Here is a 22921-nt window from a genome sequence, read left to right as displayed (position 1 = left end):
TCATCTACACTCGTTCTCTAGGGATCTCATTGGGTGTCACACTTTTAAAAACATCTTTGTGCTGATGACTTTCAAACTGATATTTTCACTGTAGACCATGCCCCTGTAGGCAGATCCACTCATTCAAATATCAAAACTCAAAAAATATCTTCCAGCAGCTCTACTTGGAGGTCTCAGAGTCATCACAAAACTAATGTGTCCCAAAGCAAAACCATGATCCTTGCACACAGCCCACCACCCATACATACCCCACCACACACAACCCACCACCACCACCATCTCAGTACATGGAATTGCTCTTTCCAGTTGCTCTGGCCCCAACCCTCGAAGTCATACATTTATTTTTCAGTCACATCCCTTGAACAAACTGTGTTAGCACTACCTTTAAAGTGTAACAGGAATTTAACTGCCTTTCACCACTTCCAATGCCCTGAGCCAAGTCACCAATCCCTCTCCCTGACTACTGCCAAAAGCTCCCCACTACCTCCCTAGAGGTTTTTCTGAATACAATGGTCTAATGATTCTATACTGCACATACCATCTCACTCCTGTGCGCAGAAGCCCCTTACTTGGAGTAAAACCACTAGGAGTCTCCTGAATGGCCTACAACCTGTGCCTCAGTCACCTCCCAGAGCACCTTTCCTTTGATCACCTCTGCACCTCAGCCCAGCCACACTGGTTCCCATGCTATTTCTTGGAGAGGAAAACTGGGATACTACTGAAGTTTTTCCTCTCCATTTGCCTAAACACTTTCCCTGATGCCTCCATGCCTGGCTTCTTTTCCTGCTGCAGGTCTACTAAATGTGACCCTATTTACAATAGTTATATATGCTCCATTTCCAAAAAAAAAAAAAAAAGTCACCATCATTATGCCTTGCTTCATTATTCTCCAAGCCCTTATTACTAACTGTTATGGTAAATACTGAGTGTCAACTTGATTGGACTGAAGGATGCAAAGTGTTGCTCCTGGGTATGTCTGTGAGGGTGCTGCCATAGAAATTAACATTTGAGTCATTGGACTGGAAAAGGCAGACCCTCCCTCAATCTGGGTGGGCACCATTCTAATCAGCTGCCAGTGCAGTCAGAATAAAAGCTGGGAAAAGAATGCGGAAAATTTAGACTAGCTTAGTCTGTCAGCCTACATCTTCTTCCTGTGCTGCATGCTTCCTGCCCTCAAACATCAGACTCCAAGTTCTTCAGCTTTGGGACTCGGACCTTTGAACACAGACTGAAGGCTGCACTGTCAGCTTCCCTACTGTTGAGGTTTTGGGACTTGGACTGGCTTTCTTGCTCCTTAGCTTGCAGATGGCCTCATTTTGTTACCTCACCTTGTGATTGTGTGAGTTAATACTCCTTAGTAAATTCTCCTTTATATATGCATCTATCCTACTAGTTCTGTCCCTCTAGAGAACCCTAACACACAAACTGACTTATTAGATACCTTATTTGCTGTCTGCTTCTACTCACAATAATGAAAGCTCCTGGAAAGGAGGAATGTTTGTTTGTTTTTTCACATCTGTATCTCCAGAGTCCAGAAGAGTACCTAGCACACAGTATGTGCTCAGTAAGTAATTGCTTAATGAATAAATGAAGGACAGGCTTCTAAATGTTAGCTTTGATTTGTAATGTAATATTCCAGTTTCAGGTTCAAACTCTGTCAATCAGAATTGCTAAATAACAAGATCCTAAAGTGAACTGCAAAATCAAAGGAGTGTTCTTCCCAGTTTGAAATAAAACAATTAAACAAACTCCCCTTCCTCTGGTGTAGGAGTCAATCTTTAATCTATAAAAGGGAGCTACCAACCTTCCTAAGAGGGAACCAATTTACAAGTGAATCATCACTTCAAGGCAAGAGAAGAATTAAAATGTGTAAAGATAATAACAGCCATTAATGTTCTCAGCAATGCACCTGAATATCTACATATGAAAATAAGTAGTCACATGAATTTTCCAGATATTCTAGGTTCATAAGGAAAACCTCAAAATTATCTCCTCTTCTAAAGAAACTCCAATATTTAAGAAGGTCACTGGTACTAGGAATTTAATCATCCTCTTTAATTTATATCATTCATTACATCATTTCCTGCCCTGGAAAATTTTCTTAGATGTTATTGTAATAACCCAGAATAATACTATCTAGTTTATGAAACATTATAAAACATGAAACAACACAATTTATGAAAATAACTTTTGAGAAAACAATGCTTTCAAAGATATGAATTAATAATATTTTCTTGAAATTTTCTCAAAAAGAAGGCCCATTTTGAGTGTATAATACCAAAATGGCACACTTCCATTACCAAGATGATGCACTCCCATCTCTTTCTCCCTCAAAACAATCACTATAAAATTGTAAAACCAGGCCAGGCATGGTGACTCCTGCCTGTAATCATAGCGCTTTGGGAAGCTATGGCAGGAGGACTGTTTGAGGCCAGGAGGACTGTTTGAGGACAGCCTAGGCAATAGCAAAATACCTTATCTCTAGAGAAAAAGTAAAATTAGCTGAGCATGGTGTCATGTGCCTGTAGTCCTAGCTATTCAAGATGCTGAGGCAGGAGAATTGCTTTAATCTGGGAGTTCAAGGCTATAGTGACGTATGACTGCACCCATGCATTCCAACCTGGATGACATAGTGACATTCGTCTCTTAAAAAAACAAGAACAAAAAGAAAATAAAACCAAAAGAGAATGGCAGAGATCACCTGTTTATTGCCGTGATTCTCCTCTGTAAACTAACCATTCATTTATCTACCTATTCACTATGGGGTTCAGGTGAGACAGGGTCAATCCAGTTTGTCTAATCTGAAGCATTTTACTCATTCTTTATACTTAATACTTGATAACAGTTAAGTATTAAGTACTTGATACTTAAATACTCATATATTTAAGCCATTCTCTGCCTTCAAAACTGGTTCCCTACATTATGAAACAAGGTATATTCATTTGACTGAATTATACAGAATATTTTCTTTCCTTATGCATATTTTAATTGTTTCAGAATTTTGAAATGTAGCTGGATATTTCCATGTGAAATTTACATATATATATACACATACATACACATACATACATGCATACACATATATAGATATACATATGCATAGACAGTGGCTGATGGCAGCCAGAGAGCCAGGGAGGGAAACTCTGTACTGTATGTTATTATAAAGCCCTAAGAAATTTTACAACTTATTTCACATTTTTTTAACTGGTGAGGGTTTTAGGGGTCAGAGAGGTAAACAGATATGTCCAAGGTCATTCACATCATTGATGGCAGAACAAGAAGTGTGACAACAAAAATGAGAGAAAGATGAGGTGGAGGGTGTAACAATACACAACTCTATGAGTCACACTCTACATATGTCATATTCCACTGTCATAATGAGGGAAAATGTCCCTACAGAATGTAAAAATTCAAAGTCTTTTAATGGGAAAAGTGTCTATTACAATAGTCTAGTATAGGCACTGATAGTATTTTCCCCAACAGGGCCAGAGAGGAAAGATTTTAGGCTTTGTGGACCATATGGTCTCCGTTACAGCCATGCAACTCTGCCCTCATAGCTCAAAAGCAGTCACAGACAATATGTAAGCAAATGAGTGTGGCTATGTTCCAACAAAACTTTATTTGCAAAACTAGGTGGCAGGCCAAATTTAGACTCTGGGCCACAGACTGCTCTCTCCTGATTGGGAGCATTTCAGAGTGTTATACCATTAGGTTTAGGAAACTTGACGTCAGCACTGTTTATCCCTAATTTTACAAATATACAGTTGTATTTTGTCTATTAAATGTTAACATTATTGTTCTCATTTTCAAGATGCGGAAATTGAGGGTCACAGTTTAATTCACTACTTCAAGAGCAGAGGTTGATTTACTACCTCTTCAAGTGAGAAGATGGGAGTCATACCACAAGACTAGCGCTCTCCTAACCCTTCCTCTGACTCTCAAATCTGGGCATTTTGCCCCAGCTCACTTCTCTTTCTGTTTGATGCCAACTCCTTCCTTATGATCTTCACAATTATCTGCAGAAACACACTACAGAGAGCAAGCACATTTTCAGAGATAACTGAAATAGCTGTATTAGATCCTTCTATGCTATAGAATTGTGTGATTACAATGTAAAATATGCTACATATTTAGCATGTATACCCAATTTCAGCCTTGAAGAAAAATAGTTTTTATTGATGATCATATGTGGTGCTTTCAGCAGAGGAGGATGAAACATTTAGATTTTAAAAAGACAAATTTCAAGTTTCATCACTGAACCTCTCGTGTTTCATGACAAAAACAGGCGAACTAACGAGTATGAAGGACTGACATGATGGAAGGACTATAAGTCTACGTTGCATACAAGTGACAATAAAATCACTTGTCACCCTTGCAGAAATGCAGGCCTATTAGTGCACTGACATGGAATTTCATGGGAGAAGACCACTTCCGTTTGTCCCGGGAGAAATGCCATCACTTTTTCTGAGGCAGGCTCCTCTGACTTTTTGAGATAACACCATTTGTTAAATACAGGAACAGAACCCACATTAAAAAAAAATGCATATTAAAAAAAACGAAGTAGGCTATAAAGAGAGCAACAATTATAGATCATCAAACAGAAACATGCACATGCACACACGGAGAACAATACCTATTTCAAAAAATGAATATGGACTTTACTTATTTCATTTCTATCAATAATGTCTATAGATTAAACTTCCCACTGAAATGCATCATAAGAATACCTTGTAAGGTATATAACTTTTGTCAAGTGCAGTTATATTTTAAAAACACTAATATGCCTGTGTTACATAGTTTTAAACTAAACACAGATTTGGTTCTAATAAAATTTAACCTTTTCTTTTTCCTTTCCAGTCTTAGCAGTTGGGGTAGTATTCCTTCTCCATTAAAAAAAAAAAAAAATCTTAGCAAAGCTGCTGAAGCTAAACTACAGGCAAATTTCCAACTATTAAATAGTTTCAAGACATTTGTACAGCCAAGCCTTTTGCCCATTGGAAATGGCACATCCTGAGCAGCTGTGGAACAGAGTAAAAAGTCATGGGTCCTCACAGGGCAACAGGTAACTTTATTACCACCAGTGATGTCTGCTCTAGTTTTGCTGACACAGTAATGCATGCATGTAGTAATATCCACGTGATACTTACATGCTGTAAAAACAATGTTGTCTGCTTCCTTTTCATTTGTAATGTATCCTACACACATGAGGAAATAAGGGGAAAAAGATAGTTGAAGAACTTGGAGTTTGAAGAGAAATGAATACGATGACTAAAAGATATTATGCTAGGTTAAAGATAATTTAAGTTGGATTTTTACCTGTTTCTTCATAAGATGCCTTAAAAGTGTGTTATTTTGTAATGTCAAATTGATAACTAATTTCAAATGAACCACATGTTTGCTTGCTTTTGGCAACATACCAAAAAAATGAATTTGGATTTTCCCATATACAATCCACAAAATTTGAACTCTTCCTTCTTTTACTACCCATATTGACCCCATGTGGTCATGGTAGCCAGAAACAAACACATTATTTCCCAAATTCAGCAAAGTAGTATATACTATTTTTTATATACTACACAAAATACATTTCCAATACTAAGCAGCAATGTATGTATTTTTTTACTCATTTAATAAATATCAACAACATCACGGAAAGGTTAAACACCAATTTATTGAAAAAAAGATAAACAACCGCAATGTGGAGCCCACAGTATTTTTGTATTTGTAACCCTGACTCTAAACTGGTTATTCATAAAGTTTGAGTTCTCTGTTGTGTAGACATTAGTGGTCTTCTCATTCCAAGAAGTGGGCAATAATGTAAAGCTTGTCAGATTTTGGGAAATGAGAAAGGAAAAAAAAAAAAAGAAGAAACTAGAAAGGGATTACCTCTGTACCTCATTACCTAACACTGTGTCTGGACTCAGAGCAAGCTCTGCCAGCATGCAAACCAGATCTGCTAGGAACAGCTGCAGACAGTGACTGACTGCACTGGTGGTAGAACACCATAACACCATTAACCCCCTTCAGCGAGGAGCTCTGAGGTGTTTGTGCTCCACAAACAAGTTTTCTATATTAGGCTGACTTATCACAACAGCAGTAACAGGCAAAGCCCAGACCCAAGCGAAGTCTTAGTAATATTGTCAAAGAAGACAGGGCTCAAAGGAATGTGCTGTGGAGACTCTGCCAGTACTCCCTCAACATATGGAGAAGAAAACAAATTTTCCTTTCTCCTGTGATATAAGTAAACTTATGAGTTTATAGATTCCTGTTTTGTATAAGTAGTAACTTCAAGTATTCTGTTTTACCTAAGCAGCACAGTGAAGGCTGTAAGACATGACTGAGCAGGCCTGGGCTGCAGCCATCTAGGCACCGTAGTGAAGGCTATGAGACAAACCCATACAAGGCACTAGAGCAAGCCTAGGTAACAGCCATCTGGACTGCATAGCAAGAGTCACATGTAATCCTGAGTTATGAACCCATTACAATTTGATTAACTGCCTTTGTTCTGCCTCTTTATCCTTGTTTTCATGTCACTACACTTCATGCCACTGTAAGCTTGTTTCAAGCTGCTGGCCACTTTTTGAAGTAGGTATAAAAGTCAAATGCTATCTTTGCTCTGGCCTCAGTTTTTGGATATTAATCCGCTGGGTCTGCTTGTAGTCAATTAAATTCTTCTGTTTCACCCCGTGGTCTCTTTGGACCTCCTTCATTCCTGCAACACTTCTACACCTTGCTCTGCTTCTCTTCTTACCTACCGCATTCCTAGACCTCCTCTTAACTAAACTGCTCACACTCAAAGCCTTCACTTGGATCAGATTCTGAAGGTGTCTTAACTTTGGTGGCAATCTTTTTTTTGTCAGACTTATGTTTCAAGGCAGCAAATATCAACTTAGGTAGGAATATGCAGACACACTAACACCTTGTGCTCAGAGCATTTGTGCTGTTTGTTCCAAATGGAATGGGATAGAAAAGTTTAGGTAGACCCTAGGATCTAGCAGGATTGATGGCTCAGGAGGTACTTTGAAGGTAACTTACTCGGTACAAGAAGCAGTCCCACATTCTTAATAAAGAGATGAAAAGTAGAAATGAGAACTAGGCATTAATCTGTTAAACTATTACTCATTTTTAGTTTTGAAGCAAATTTCCCTTCTCAAGTGCCAGGAGGAAATACAGTATAGAGTATTTAAATAAACAAATATAACCGTTATCGCATACTCTTACAAAAATTAATGATTTTGTCCATTCTATATTCATGCATTTCTTCTGGTAAAGGCAAGAGTTAGCAATAAAAATATTCAGAAATGGTATTCACCAAGAAGAGGAAAAGCATGAAACTAATTTACCAACCTATGAATAACTTAGAATTTACTATAAAAACAGATGGGTTAAGTCTAAGTTATGTGAAAATAAATGGGTCAAGAAAAAATTAAATAGTACCCAATCTATTTTGGCAAATGTACTAATGTACATTTGTAATAATGTACTAATACAAATACTAATTTTGTATTTTAAAAAAACTACAATGAAGTTAAGGACAAGAAGTCTGGCTTTTCCATGAGAAACAGCTTTATAGCTCATGAATCCCAAGCAGTGAGTCTAAACTAAATGGAACTCATTTTATCTATCTTATTCTGTTTAATTTTACTTTTATTTGCTGAGGTATTTATAGTAATGAAAATGAACAAACAACAACAACAAAAAAACCCTTCCGCCATTCCTTGACATAGCCTTAAGTTGTCAAAGCTGGCTCTCTACCTAAATCAAATACAATAGAAAATTGCTTAGGCTTTGCACAACTGCTACAATGGAAGTGGTCATTGTTTTTTTAAAGTAATTATAAACCACTGGAAGACTGGCACAGTTTCAGGTCTAGAGCAAACCAGGATAAATGGGCATTTATTGGATGAAAATGCACCATTTTTTGAAACATAGCAGTCATTGCAGTCATAATTAATATGTTGTTCTAGCTCTTCAGGTGGACAAATACTCAAAATTTACATTTCTGTAAGTCTTAGTTTGAGGTGCATCCCAAGTGTTAGTTCTTGTACTCTTATAAACCAAAAATGTAAACACTGAATTCATAGTAGATTCCATTTTCAGTAAAGGTGCATCATAGAATGATAGGAGTTTAATGAATCAATAAAATGGTGGAAGACACTGTCTCCAGGATATGTATGTCTAAAGGAGACTTAACCACTTCACTAACAAGATGGTGGCACCTCTTTCCCTACCTTCCTCAATGAGGCTCATCAAATATAGAAAAGAGCCTCGCTGGGAAAAAATGTCTTTAACAATATTTTTGAAATATGTAATTTTCACACCATAAAATTCTCTCATCTTAAGTGCTCATTGACTTTTTAGTACTTACTGTGTTGCATAGCCATCTCCATCACTGGGTTCTAGAATGAGTCCATCACCCCAAAAAGATCAATCCTTCATGCCTTACTGAGAAAATTTAAAGATAGAAACAACAACAACAAAATTTTCTGCCTTTACCTTCTGTTTTTATTACTCATGTTTCATTTCCTCATATATTGAACAAGGATTTGTTGAGCAGCTATTACGTGTCAGGTACTGTTCTAGGCAGTGGGAATAATAAGTAAAAAAGAAAATATAAGAGTAGATATGTTTTCTTTTTTACTTATTATTAGAAACCGACATGCACACTCATCCTGACTGGATGCAAGGAGACACCGTGGACAAGATGAATAAGGAAAATACTAAGGCAAGGTAGACAGTCTTAACAGAAAATAAGAAAAAAAAATACAACACGGGAAATGTGGATTTGTTTGCTTGTTTGTTTATACATATAACTAGCATGGTTAAAGATGGTTTTGCTGGAAAAGAGATATTTATATAAAGAAGGTGAGCCAGCCAGTCTTTCAACAATCTGAAGGAAGAGCATTTCCCCAGTCCAAGACCAGGTAAATGCTAATATCCTGAAGCAAGGGAAAGAATAGTGTTCAGAGAATGCAGAAGTGCCTAGTGCATTGAGCAGGAAGACAGGGAGGGTAGCAATGAAGTCTAAGAGGAAGGAGAAAGGGGGGTCAAGTGGCTCTTAAAATCATTGTAAAGAACATGGCTTCTACTCTGAGTCAGGTGGGGGAAGCTGCTGGGACACGTTGAGCAAAAAACTGACGGGAAGTGGCGCAGATTTTAGTATGATCACTCAGGTGGCTGTGTTGAGAGAGGACTAAAAAGGAGGGGATCCAGAAGTGGAAATCGGTAAGCAGGGATGAGAGGCCAGGGTCTGAAACCCAGGATCTGGAAGTGGGGATCGGACAGCAGGAATGAGTGACTAGGATCAGGAAACAGGAATCCAGAAGCCTGAAAGGCAGAAGCCAAGAGGCAGAAGTGGGGATGTGATTAGGAAGCTAACACTATTCTCAGTTAAAGATAGAACTGAGCTGATTAGGGGAAACACAGGGAAAGGTGAATCAAGGCAGATCTGAGGATCTGTGGTGGCTTGCAGAAAATGTTTAGAGTGGAGAATGACTGCAAGCCTCTTTTACCACAAACTGCTGCAAGAGCAGCATTGCCCATTACTTAAAAGGAGGCTATTGAGAAAAACAGTGCTTAAGGGGATGGTCCTATTTCCCAAAGGGAGTAATCATTTATCAATCACTGTGACTGCTATGCTTTTGGCCTTTAAAAAAAAAAAAAGTTTTTTCTAAGAAATAGATCAAGTACCAAGCTGCAGGATACTTCCCATTCCATAGGATTGCAGTTCAGATTCATGGGTAATAAAGGAAGCTAAAGACACAAAATTAACTTTACCTCTACCTTTAAATTTTCCCAGTAAGCTCTAAAGGATATTATTGGGATGATGGACTCATTCTAAAACTAGATGATCGTGGCCGAGGCAGGCAGAAAACAAGGTTAGGAGATCAAGACCACCCTGGCTAGCGCAATGAAACCCGTCCCTACTAAAAATACAAAAAATTAGCTAGGCGTAGTGGCAGACACCTGTAGTCCCAGCTACTCAGGAGGCTGAGGCAGAAGAATGGCGTTAACCCAGGAGGTGGAGTTTGCAGTGAGCTGAGATTGTGCCACTGCACTCCAGCCTGGATGAGAGAGCGAGAGTTGATCTCAAAAAAAAAAAAAACCAGAAATTAGATGATGGTGATGGTTGCACAGGTCAGTAAATACTAAAAATCACTGAACTGTACACTTAAAGATAAGTGAATTTTATGACATAAAAATTGTATTTCAATAAAGTTCTTTAAAGCATTTTTCCCAGTAAGGCTCTTTTTAACGTTTGGTGAGAATGAGAAACAGATGTGGCCCCACTTTGTTAGTGATTAAGTCGGTTTTAGAGATCATAGAAGGAATGTCTACCACCCTTTGTCTGATATGTTAAACCTGTCATTCTGGGATTCATCTTTATTTAAAATGTAATGGAATCTTCCATTAATTTTGTGCAGACATTTTTGGTTTGTAAGATTTGAAGAACTAAAGCTTGGAATGTTCCTCAGGATGAGATACGTGGAAGTGTGAATTTTGGGTGTATTTGTAACCATGACAGAACAACATTTTAATGATAACTGCAATAGTTGCATTTTCCATAAATAAAAGTCCACTTAAATTTGGGAGATACAGTTCCCATTCTAGATTATTACCAGAAAGTGTCAGGACAGCTTGGCCTTCCTACTGTCATGACCCTGGGGCTGTCAAAAGACCTCTGCCCAGATCCTGAGGATAGCAAGGCCCTATAATGAATCATGGGAGCAAAACCACCTGCTCGCCTTCATTGCACAAGAGGTGCCACCACAATTCTTGTAGGAGATTAATTCAGCATCTGTCTGTAGAGGCTGGGAACTGCTTCCATCTGATGTCTGATTTTGCAGTCGTGTTCATACAGCAGCAGCCCAAATCCTGCAGACAACTGAACAGATGGTAACACATTTTGACCACAACATGTCTGGATCACATTTGAACCATGAAACTCAAGGTGATGCACTCTGAAACTTTTTATTGATCACTACCTACTAACCCACAATTAATTATTTCACTTGCCTCATTAAATTTTCAGTGGGAGACAGAGTCTTAAGACATGGTTTGATGTCTTCATTTACAATTTCACTTTAAAGTTTGCTTAGTTCATGAATTTACCTCCTTGGGAGGAAGAAAAAAGAAAAAAGAAAAAAAAGGCTCCCCCTCCATTTTTAAAGGCTTTTAAGTGTAAAGGGTTACATTATTCATTAATGTCACAATCAATAAATTTATTTAAAATAAAATAAATTTAAATTAGTTTCTATGTAAGAAGAAAAATTGTGATTAGTAAGAGAACAAGGTAACCCATATGTATCTATGAAACCATATCCTTATAATTAGTCAAGCAGATATCTAAATTTGGAAGGTACACAGCCATGTGGACACAACTAGAAAAATAAACCTCCTTCAACCGTCACAGATTAACCGCAAATGTAGCACACTGTTCATTTGTTTCCACAGAGATTTTAAAATATCAACACAGTCAGAATTGAACAAAATTAAAGCAATGATTAAATGACTTGGGAGGGGTTTAAATTCTAGATGTTATGAAGCAAAGGTAAGAGTCAAATTCACTCTCAATTTAACAATAATTTCAAGAAAGGCTATTTTGCCTAGAATAGCTAAAATTCAGTCTTTCTCTTTGAAAATCAACTGAATACTTCTTAATGCAAAATATCTTTAACCAAAAACTCAACAGATGTTGATCATGAAAACCCCTCACCACTTCAAAGTTTTAAAAAACTCCCTTATGTTATCTTCTACGATACACTGCAGGTAAAATTCCAATTTTGTCCTTAACTATAAATGTACATGGTACCTTCAAACACATCTGGTCCCATTCTCTAAAACAGCAAAGCCACCTGTTGACTAACTATAAATATGAACATAGAGACAGTGAATCTGCATTCTATGTGTGCCTGGGAGCAAGGATAGTATTCTGTGTCTGGGAAGAAAAGGAGGGCTGACCTTTGGAAGAATGGAAGTGTTTGCTGGGGGCAGTGAAGCCTCAAGTTCCATGCACATTCACAGCAGCCACTCAAAACTGGTACCATCAGCTGGGTCTTACGTCAGTCAGTTGAACTCGCTCATCTGTCGTCTGAGGGGACATGTCACAGAGCACAGGGAACATGCCATTTTTTATTCCAATATGTTGGTTGGATCTGTTTAGAAAAATATACTAACCTATCAGCCATGGCAACTCAGCCTGTCTTCCTTCTGATAAGCGCTGCTTATCACGTCCAGTTATGAAGAGAGCTGTCAGGGATTAAGGAACCACTGATATTTCACCCCAAAGAACTAAACATCTCTTGAAGTCAAAACCTTATGACAAGAGCTTGGGCTATTTTTAAATATGGTGATTAATTATGGCATTTGAGAGATTCTATGTGTGTATATCTATCAGTATAGAATATTTATGTGCAGTCATTGTTACATTACAGACAAGAAGATGAAATCATCTTCAGGTTACTGAAAGAAAATATTCTTTTAATTCACATGCCAAATATAATTGTCAAAATAGCTATAACAACCCACATGCTTAAAGACCACTAACAATTTCTGCAAGTAAATTATAACCTGAGCCACTGTTTAAAACAACGTTTGAGTAAATCACATAACAACTCTGAAGAACCAGTCTTGATCATGAAGTGTGAGATGTGTTAGTATATATTTGTTCAATAAAATGCCCAAAAGAAAAAAGTGACACTGGGGAAGATCAGTGGGTTTGCTCTTTCTAGAGCTACAATTTTAAGACATCAAATAACTTTAATAGTCTTCGTACAATATACCTGCTTTCAACAATGTTCTGTGTTTTATTTGCATTAGTAAAATCTTGAAAAGCTCTGCCTTGAATTCCAAGAAATAACCACCTACAGTCTTTGCCTTCATCTACACCAAGTGCCAAACTCAACTTGCTCTTTGGATGAAACTAGGGAAACAGGATTGGATTTGAACATTCCTACACTTCCATTTATAAAAACTGAGTTTATAACAACCTCAGCTTATAAGAACATGAAAACGACTGTCATGTTTACATCAATATCTAAAAGAACATTTCTGAGAACAAAGGAAGAATATAAATTCTTATATATGGCTTTCTACCTGATTTGGCAAACTTTGAGAAAACACCTTCAACTTCATCATTTAGAGTTTCAGCTGTGAATTTAAAAGCTTAAAGTCGGCGTGGTATTCCGCAGTATTTAGCAGACAAGGAGGTATTACATATAGCATTAACAGGATAAAATAATAACAACAACAATAATAAAGGAGCTTTCTTCTTTCCGAAAATCTTTTGGAGTAAAAGAGATGATCTTATTGTCAGTTATTTTCATAAATCTTCAAGTAAGTTGGAGAAATTTCAAATGAATCTGTACCATGATTTAGGAAAGTATGGCATGTAAATCAAACGGAATTTCAGGCTGTATTCTGAGTAGCTTAATGTTTTATTGAAGCAATTTTTTTTTCTAAAATAAGTATAGAATAGAATTACTAAATTGATTTGACCAGTTTTTTTTCCCTAATTTAATATTGTTGTTTTACATCAAACTTCTTACTTATTTTGGGGTTCTTACATTGTTTCATTTTAGTGCTTAACTCCTTTGAGATATTGCTATTTAGAAAATATTCTTCTTGCAAACACCTAAATATTGACATTTATTTTTCATTTGCTAACAAAAATATAGGAATCTAGTTGTTGGAAAAAATGATCTAATCAACTTAAGGTGAGAATTTTTTCCTATAGACATAAATGTGGGAAGGCATTTTAGTTGTCTAAACTCATGAAACAGTTTCATATTCAGAGTCTGTTACTTTTTACATCCATGTAGGGTTTCTTTTGTGTTTGTGTTTGTGTTTTTGTGTGTGTGTGTGTGTGTGGTGGGAGGGGGTGAGTAGCAGCTGGTTGTGCATTTAACGGCTCTTAAAAGAAAGAAAATAAAAACATTTTCCTTTTCTCATCAACAAGACAGAAGAGGAAGAAGTACTGTTAAGATAAATTCCGGGAGTGTTGCCATGAAAGTGGTGTATCAGTTTTTAAGTTGACTAAGACAAAGAAGAAATCACTGGTGAAGGTTTATGGGCTGCTGGCTATGTCCCAATAAGTAATTTTGTGAGACAGATCTTATCCCATGCTCCTAAAGTCTGTGTAGGATAAAGGAATAAATGCAGGAGAAACAGAAGAGAAAGAATTTAGATGATTGAATGTCAAATTAGTCCTCATGAAGTTTCATTTCCTTACGCTAATTGGCTTTGAGTTTGGCTCAGGGAAATGTGGTTCTTGGAGAAAATACATGTGAGCAGATTATAAAATTATCTCCCTTCTATGTGTATTTTGGACAAATTAATCCAATGGTTGAGTTTCTGAGCATATTTGTTTGTATCTATGAACCTCATCCTTATATTGTTTATTCCTTATCTGAGTAAGTAATTTCTGTAGTCAAGCTACTTTGCGGCATAGCAAGTTAATTTTATGTGCATAGGTATGTAGCAGACACTACCTCCAAGATGAAAATCAAAGTCTATTTGAAGCTCTTACCTGAGCCACCGTCTGCCAATGAGTGGCATTATCTTCGCTAGGATGGATTCCATAATTCCACCTTCTTTGTACCACAAAGATCATGGGTTCAATAGAAATATTGAATTTGGAGGACCATTTAACCTCTAGCTGTCCAGACTACAGTTCTATAAATTGTAACTCTTCTCTGGGCTTCAGGGGGACACCTGAGACAGGACCGTATCAATTAAAACAATCTGCATGTAACTCAAATTGAAGTAAAAGTTGAGGAAGAACAAGTATGGAAGAGATGAATCTGATCTGATGACAACTGAGATTTCATTTCATAAAAGTGGCCTCTCCCTACAGCGTTTCACTTCTGAAGTTTTCTGATACTCTGTTCAGCTGTTTGTTTCTTTTTCTTTTAACTTTTCTTCTTCTTTTTTTTTTTTAAAAAAGAGTATAGACTGTTCCTGATCTGAACAAGTGGTTCACTCCTTAGTAATCTCTAGAGCAATCATTTCAGCACATTCGTATGAATAAATCATGTTACAAGGTTGTTTCACTTGAGATTAACATGGAATTCACACTAGGAGATCATTATAAAGGGTTTCAAGTCATTTCCCCCACTTTTTCACAAGCTCTGTGTCTACTGATACATTCTAAGGTCATTATAACATGGTTTCCAGATTTGATCTTCCTTCTTTCTCGGGGAGTTTTCCATTTAAGGAAGGAAAACCCTGCAAAGTGAAATCTCTTTATGTGAAATCTCCTAAAAGTGATTTTCAAAGCTCAAGTCTTTTAGATTCTGCAATTGACTGCTCAAGCACTACCCTATAGTCTTAATGGTTTAAAATCAGAAAATAATGAATTTATAATGTTTGGATTTTGCATGAATGAGTCCACTGCTCCAAAAGTTTCTCACAGGTATCTCAATTTAAAGTAGTTAATCATTCTAATTTCTTTCTCTCCTTCTGTACATGCAAGTTGTCTGGTGACTGATATACTGAAGAACCACAGTTCAAAACAGCAGACATTTCAGAAAGTGAATTTGTAAAGAAATTTGTAATACTAATAGAATATGCAAAACTAACTGAATGAGATAGAATCTATGTCACCATGATGGTGAATGCCATCAACACCAAGAACACCAATTACCATTAACATAATTTTCTGTACACGATGGTCATTTGCTGAAAGCACTGAAAACTCATTTGAGAGGCTAGTTACCAATGCTTGATTTCTTCTTCTATTTTGTAAGTTTAAATGCAGAAGAAACTGGAAAATGTGCAAACACAAAATGCAAATAATATTTGATGCATGCTGGTGGCATGGCTGAATTTCAGCTCTTTCATTTTGATCTTAATTCATGGTAAGCCTTGTTTAGGAAAATTTTAAAGTCATCAAAGATTTAGATGGATGGTGTCAAATAATTTTTAAAAAGCATATTTATATGTGGTCAAAGCCACTGATTTTTTAAAAATATTTTTTAGAGAAAATGTTTGCCATACTTAACTGCATTCTTTTTTATTGCTGATGGGTCATGGCTGAGTAGCAAACTTTAGTTTATAATAAATTTCTCTCACCTGATCCTAACTGTGAATTTGTGAAGTGGGTAAAAGATTAATTATCTACATACTGAATGGGAGATATTTGAGTCTAAGGAAGATTAAATAAGTTGCCCGGGGCTATGATCTGATCTCAAGTTTCTCTCTGAAATTTCTGCTTCTTTCTACATTTCATAATAGAAAAGACCACATAGAGAGGGAAAGAGGTGGTTTGATAGACATGCAAATTCCTTGGATATTTTTCTTCTAAGATCCTCAGCTTTCCTGTTGGATCTGGAACTTCACCAAGTCAATCTTTGACTCCTATTCTGCCATCACATGCATTTCTTTCAAGCTTGTATCGTAAACTTTTCTTCTTAGTGAATAACCATAGCAAAGGGGTATCTTGACTTAGATGATTAGCATATTTCTGCTAAGCAAATGTTTCTCCAGTCTATCCCTAAGCCCTGGCTAAGCTGCTGACCATCTTTCCAACCTGCTTGCTGAATTTCTCTGTTCCAGATATGTCACTTCTCCTGGGTTATCTATCTTTATGATAATTTTATTCTTTAGGATGTCTAAGGGATCTTAGAATCTTATTGATTTGTTCTTGCAGCTAACAACATTTAGTTGTCTTACTGCTTAGTACATTTTCAAGAATCCTCAAATCATTGTGTATCCATGGAGTTCGCTCAACTTGACTCCCCTCCTTGTTCTGACCTTCACAACAGCCTTTCAACCTACTTCCCTGCACCTCAATCTCTTTTACTAATGTTCCCTTATTGGTACTTTGTGGTTATTTTTCTGAAGTAGAAGTGAGGTTCTCTCCTTTGGCTTCCCAAATTCTTTCATTGTATCCTATTCTCTATAGAATGAAGAGAAACATCTTGCCATCCCCTTCAAGGCATCTATCTTCATGACTGGCTACCACTTTATTTGTCAGTCTATCTCCCAGTATCTGTTTAATTTTTGTCACAGATATTATCTATAAACCCAGCATTCCTAGAAACACATTGCCAGGTACTTCATAAAACGATGGACTGTTTGTGGTGTTTACTTTTTTTCACTCTGAAATGTCTTTCCTTCTGCTTTCTAACTATAGACTCTTGAATATTTCCAGGCTCAAACAAAATGCCACCACTCTGTGACACTTCCCCTAAATTTCTCAATTGGAAATAAAGGCTTTATTCTTTTGCCCCCATTCGATGCTGAACCTCTAACCGTCAAGACATGCATTTAACTGTCTCTTGCTGTAGCAAAGTCACATAATGATGCCTGTTTTCCCATTAAGCCATAGCTCCCACAGGTCAAAAACCATGTTTCCTTCATTTCCACACCTCACAATGTCCCAGAAGAGAACATTCTGCACAGCCTATATTTGCTGAATAAATAGCAAAACCCACTTTCTTATTCACTCAAGAATATATCTGCGGAAATAAGAGACTTGTGCAATATTTATGCAAACCATTGCAAAAATGGTAATCCCTACTCTGCTTGAAAGTCACCAATGGAAGGGTGAAGATTTATCATAGGTATTTTGTACTGCCATATTTATCATACATTGTTTCAAGCAACTCAGATCTCTTTTCCAGCACGGTCCTATTACTCACACATACATTCACTCTGCTTTTTACAAAAATAAATACCAGAAAATAAAGTAATATCAAAATGTTTACAAGACAGAACATTTGTATTGCATTAACCATAGGCTTTCTCAAAAAAAAAAATAAAAGACCAATTCCTGATAGGATAGAAATCCCAAAGTTAATTGATGATTGGTTTTAATAGAAGTAGCTCTCTATGTTTTGTGTCAAGAAAAAAGCCACTAAAATTTGTTCAAAGTGATGAAAACTAATCTTAAAAAACTGATCATTTACTATCATTTTTGCATTGAAGGTTGCCCGGCAGATGCAGACAAATAGTTCTACAGAACGGATATGTGGATAAGACGAGAGAGAGTAGACTCAGATAACATTTCATGATTTCCTTGATTCCTTGGTGCGTAGTTAAAAAAAAAAAAGATGACCGATTCTTCAAACTAATAGAACACATTCTCTGAGACTTTAGAATCTACTTTGCTCTTTGGCTTTCTAGAGTATAATCCTCTAGAGTAAATACAGCTACAGTAAATACTCTAGCCTATGAAGAAACCTGAACTCACCAGAAGCCAGCCCAAGCAGCCCAATCCCCTTGCAGTAAGGTTTTAATCTTGAACAGCACTTAAGGACCAACAGCCTAAAACAAATGTATTGAGCACAAGGGTGATGTCTGTTCAAATTTCTTCAGTTAAAAATTTCTTTTATTATGATGAAGCATGATCCCGAAATATGCATGTTAAGAAATGGTCCACCTGCTTTGAATTAAGGTCAGTTGGCTCCTTTGATTGGAATGAGCTCTGGCACTCTGATGGAATTGTGAGCAGATGGGGCTCAGCACCCCTCAAGACCTCCAGTCCTCACTTCTGGTGCACACAGTCCTCACTGGCTGAATCAGCATCCCAACTACATAACCAGATGTGTAAACTGGATCTCTTCTCAATATATTTTCTATTAGGTAAATGATCAGCATTTTTCTCTTTATTTTTGGACAAATTAGTCATCTGAAATCTAAACTATTCTGTTGAAAAATTTACAGACATTATTATATGGCACCTGTAATAAGTAACATCCACTTTTTTTTCTTTAAAATGCAAAAAAATATTCTGCTGAAATCAACAGCAGCAAGCCAATGCTTTTTCCAAGTGCTGAAAATATATGAATAGAAAAATCAATTAGGATAAGCAATCCTCAGTTGCATACTATTGTGAGATTTTACTATTACTATTAATTTTTTTTATCATGAGTCTAAATGATATAAAAATGTAGCGAGCTCTAATGTTCTAGTGATTTAATCACCACTTGATATCTCTCATAAAGGTAATTAGAACCTAGAATTTGTATTTATAACATATTAAGGCATTGGGCCACTTAATTCAGAAGTTGAAAATTTATTTGTGAGAAGTTGTATAAAGCCACTTATACAACTGGATTCATTATACAACTGAATCTATTTATACAAATGAAGTTTAAATATTTTACATATTGATTATTTGTGGAAATACTAAATAAACTCTTGATCAGGTCTCTTTGAAAATAAACAGATTGACATCAAAGGAAGCTATACATAACTGCAAGCCACAAATTAGTCTCAATCTTTATGTTTGTAAAATTTTTTAACTATTCTCTCTCCCTGCCCCAACCATTTTGGCCACAGTTAGAAGCCAAGGGAGGCAGTGGGACTTGGCAGCAAAATAGTAAAACATAAACCCTTTGAAGGAAAAACAGTCTCACCAAGCCATAAAATAGACTTAGAAAGGAAATAGAAATAGAAAGGAAAAAGGAAGTGCCCCCAAATGCACTCATTTGTATTCTACCTGTAGAAGATAAGCCTTTTAAACTTTCTATGACTCTATGAAGGTTTGCATTTCATAGAACTAGCACCAGCAGGCATCTCCAATCATGTTAATATTTCTGAGCCTTCATTTTGATGCTAATAATTTTATTTAAAAAGTAAAAGAAAGGATCGCCATTGTTTGTTTTAAACTATAATACTAGTCTATGAAGGTTAACTTACTTCCAGGCATCAGTTAAGCATGGTTCTTACAGCGTAACACAAATTCAGTGCTTAAATATAATAGGGGGCCAGGTGTGATGGCTCATGCCTATAATTCCAGAACTCTGGGAAGCCAAGGCAAGCATATTACCTGAGGTCAGGAGTTCAAGACCAGCCTGGCCAACATGGTGAAACCCCATCTCTACTAAAAATACAAAAATTAGACAGGTATGATGGTATGCACTTATAATTCCAGCTGCTTGGGAGGCGGAGGCAGGGGAATCACTTGAACCTGGGAGGTAGAGGTTGCAATGAGCTGAGATTGTGCCATTGCCCTCCAGCCTGCACACCAAGAGTGAGACTCTCTTTCAAAAAATATATATATATATATATATGTTTATATATACACACACACACATACACACACATATATATAATAGGGAATTTTGTTGATCATCATTTCAAGATAGCCATTGATTTTAAAAACCCAAGCGACCAGTATATAAAGCTCTTGAAGCTATAAAATCAGTACTTTCCATTTACCCTTTGACAAACAGAGCAGACTAAACAGAAAGTATGTATGGGTTTTTATAATTTAAAAACATTTTTAAATATTAATTCAATAAGTAATAAAATGTACAGAGGTTGGTAAATGTCAATTTATTTAAATATTAGAAAAACAATTTGCCCACTTAGAGTATTGTGCTCATGACAATCTCAGTAATAAACTACTGTGCCATGTGGAGGCTGGTGTCACATAGATCCTTGCACCCCAATGCCCATTACAGATGACAGCAAATAGTAGGCACTCCATAAACATGTATTCAACTGAAATGTGTCAATACTTCTCCATCTCTGTGATAGTAGCCCTTTTTAAAGGTAAACCAGGGTGCAGGCGTGGTGGCTTATGCTTGTAATCCCAGCAATTTGAGAGGTTGAGGTGGGCAGATAACAAGGTTAGGAGTTTGGGACCAGCCTGGCTAACATTGTGAAACCCCAGCTCTACTAAAAATACAAAAAATTAGCCAGGTATGCTGGTGTGTGCCTGTAATCCCAGCTATTCGGAAGGCTGAGGCAGGAGAATCACTTGAACCCAAGAGGCACAGGTTGCAGTGAGCCAAGACAGTGCCATTGCACTCCAGTCTGGGTGACAGAGCAAGACTCCGTCTCAAACAAACAAACAAACAAATAAGTGTAAACCAGGGAAAACGTTAAGAAAATGTTATTTTGGATCTCCAGACAGCACTATTCAACAACACTTTAATACATGTTAATGAATGAATGAGAAGCTCATAAGGAACTTCAGGTTTTCAATATCTGTCCCATAGAATTTGTTTCTCCATATAGCACATTCTGTAACTAGTTTTAAAGACGCCAGCTCTAAAATGTAAAACAATCCCACATTATTCATTAGCCTAAAATGATTCATAAGGTAGTAATTTTGTTAGATTAAAAATACTCTATATTGACAAATATTTTAGTTGGCCTATTAGTTAGGCAGATACATAATAGATATAGATACATTTTGGGACAAGGTCTCACTGTTGCCCAGACTGGAGTGCAGTGGCATGATCATGGCTCAGTATAACCTTGAATTTCTGTGCTCAAGTGATCCTTCCACCTCAGCCTGCCAAGTAGTTATGACTATAGGCACAAGCTACCATGCCTGTCTAATTTTATCATGTTTGGCAGAGATGGGAATATCTTGCCATCTTCCTCAGTCTACTCTTGAGCTATTGCCTCAGCCTTACGAAGTGCCGGAATTAAAGGAATGAGCCACTGTATCAGGCCTTAGTTGGCCAGTTATATAATAACTCAATGATGCTCAGTGAGCGTTTTCATTAGGGCTCCACAGATTCAAAATAAAAATGACAGGAGAGCTAGCCCAGGTGGTAGCAGATGTTAGATCTATTTCTGCTACCTACCACCAAAATCACTTAGGCATAGCCTGCAACCTCAGTTTCAGCAGCTGTGAACGGAGAGCAGGACTAGTTAATCTCAACCCACCATGACTCCGATTCTTATCAAGTAAAACAATTACACAGACCTAGCAGAGAGAGACGGAGGGAGGCAATCTATTTCACATTAGTTTGTTTGGGGCAATAAGGCCTCTTGGAGGTAGGAAAGACAGTGATCACAAGTATCCTAAGATTGCAAAGTTGATTTTTGTGCTATCTGACTAGGCACATGGTTTTCTCCTTGCAAAGCCAATCGATGGGTTGGAACAGACACTTTCCCTGGGGCTCGGGGATATCTGCCCTCCTCTCCTCATCTGAGAGTGAAGAAGCAGCTGGACTCCAGGTTGGGAAAGCCAACAGGGACTTCAAGTGGCTCATTAGCTACGATGGTGAAGGAATTGCTACAGGCTCTATTTGCCCTGCTTTTAGACACACTAACATATTCAGAGCTACTGTCAAAGGTCCCAGGACATGAAGATCAGCCTTCCTTGAGAGACTACTAAAGAAAGCAAGAGAAAAATATCTACCTGCACATATATGTATTTTTGGCAGAATAACAATTTATTGACTTGACGATCTTCATTACACAAAAGTCATTGTCAGGTCAACAGAATCTGTTTATTCTATTTGTAATTGACTCTCATTGATTCCCTCTCTCTCTCCACAAAAATCTAATTTAGGAGCTAATTTGTAGTAGAAGAGTGACGTTAGTACTTTAACAAAAGTCCATCCAGTTTTGTTAAATGTAGTTTTACATTGAAAGTGTCTGCATACTTAATCATTTATTCTGGCCCTTTCTATTCCCTTTATTTTCAAGTGAAACAGGCATAACTGAAGTTCACACTAACTCTTCAATCCTTTTATAAATGTGCATATTTTAATTTATATTATCTCTTTAAAATGCTACAGGTTTCACAACTGGTTTTAAAAAGAGCATTCCAAAAGCACCCTATTTTTTATTGTGAATGCTACTCATACATAGCATAATCTTTAATAACAAATAAGATTTCATAATAAAAGATCCTTTAGAAGCTATATGGTTTAAAATTTTGCAAAAGTGATTTGCTGTAGTTTAAACAAGAGGCATGAACACAATAAAACTTTAAAACTATTAAAGAAACATTACTTGGTAAGAAGAGAAAAGCAGTGATTATTTTGAATGTGAGACATAGCAGTCATGGCATGTTTCCAATAGTAAAGAAAAAAAAACTGGATGAATTACATAGATTTCAGAGAAGAATATTCCAAAGTGGGAGGTAAAGGAAGATTGGACAGATACCTAACTTCTAAGAGATGTGTATGAATGTTAGAGTAAGATAGACTTCCAAAAATAGGCAGTC

At 36.9% G+C, this 22921-nt stretch overlaps 1 protein-coding gene across 12 annotated transcripts in view; it reads right to left on the bottom strand.

Moving 5' to 3' along the window:
* Positions 1 to 22921, bottom strand: part of LOC141409515 (thymosin beta-4-like) — a 211121-nt gene that overhangs the window by 28876 nt on the left and 159324 nt on the right. For 3 of the 12 annotated variants that reach the window (XR_012430472.1, XR_012430471.1, XR_012430475.1), the window contains 2 exons: positions 10738 to 10885; positions 5148 to 5195 (listed from right to left, as the gene is read on the bottom strand). The exons of 7 other annotated variants lie outside the window; for them this stretch is intronic. The gene's annotated coding sequence lies outside the window, so the exon portion shown is untranslated. Of the gene's footprint in view, positions 1 to 5147; positions 5196 to 10737; positions 10886 to 11961; positions 12093 to 22921 lie in introns of those variants that run through there. 2 more of the 12 variants (XR_012430482.1, XR_012430485.1) reach the window with 2 other exon arrangements.

The sequence above is a fragment of the Macaca fascicularis genome, chromosome Y, assembly GCF_037993035.2.
Source record: "Macaca fascicularis isolate 582-1 chromosome Y, T2T-MFA8v1.1".
Classification (NCBI taxonomy): domain Eukaryota; kingdom Metazoa; phylum Chordata; class Mammalia; order Primates; family Cercopithecidae; genus Macaca; species Macaca fascicularis.
This window is presented reverse-complemented; position numbering and strand designations above follow the sequence as displayed.